At 36.5% G+C, this 735-nt stretch overlaps 1 non-coding gene across 1 annotated transcript; it reads left to right on the forward strand.

Annotated features, from left to right (window-relative positions):
* The first annotated feature begins 261 nt into the window (after positions 1-261).
* Positions 262-365, forward strand: LOC128284781 (small nucleolar RNA R71). Its single transcript, XR_008275203.1, has one exon. It is a non-coding gene; the product is annotated as a small nucleolar RNA R71 (small nucleolar RNA).
* Positions 366-735: the final 370 nt, after the last annotated feature.

A 735-nucleotide genomic window follows, 5' to 3' on the forward strand; every position in this document is an offset into this window, starting at 1 on the left:
GTTTTTAACATTGAAGAGATCGAAGATACTTGAGCTGCAAGTGAAGTGAAAGTGTCCACTTTATGTACTCTTGCTACTCATTTTCCTCTTACTCTATTGGTTGGCCATTGGTAATTGTTATTGGAAATTCTCTCAATGATGTCATAATCCTCGTTATAAGACTTAGAGAGGAGAGCACCATTAGCTAAAGCATCCACTACTATCCCCGCATGTCCATTGAGGCCATTATAGAATGTCTCCAATTCGATGCAGTGTGGAAACATGTGATGAAGGCATTTGCATAGTAGTTCTATAAATCTTTCCCATGCCTCATATAGGGATTCATCGTCTAATTTCTTAAAGCTTGTGATCTCATTCCTTAACATAGCATTCTTGCTAGGTGGGATGTATTTGACTAGAAAATGTTCCGCTAATTCTTACCAGGTAGAGATTGAATCAGATGGTAATGAGTTTAGCCAAGCTCTAGCTCTGTCTCTTAAGGAGTATAGAAATAACTTTAATTTCGGTGTATCTTTTGTTACTGCAACATCCCTAACCAGTATCCAACGCCGGAATAGCGTTAAGGAGCATTCCCGGTCTTATACAACACACAATCATACATTTCATATTCATTTTCCATTCTAAATTAAAACCATTCAATTTCAATCATTACAAGCCTTTAAGGCCTAAAATAGACATTAAAAATAGTTTGGGACTAAATCGAGTGCTTAGGAAATTTTTAAGAAATCATGGAAA

Source organism: Gossypium arboreum, chromosome 11, assembly GCF_025698485.1.
Source record: "Gossypium arboreum isolate Shixiya-1 chromosome 11, ASM2569848v2, whole genome shotgun sequence".
Taxonomy (NCBI): Eukaryota; Viridiplantae; Streptophyta; class Magnoliopsida; order Malvales; family Malvaceae; genus Gossypium; species Gossypium arboreum.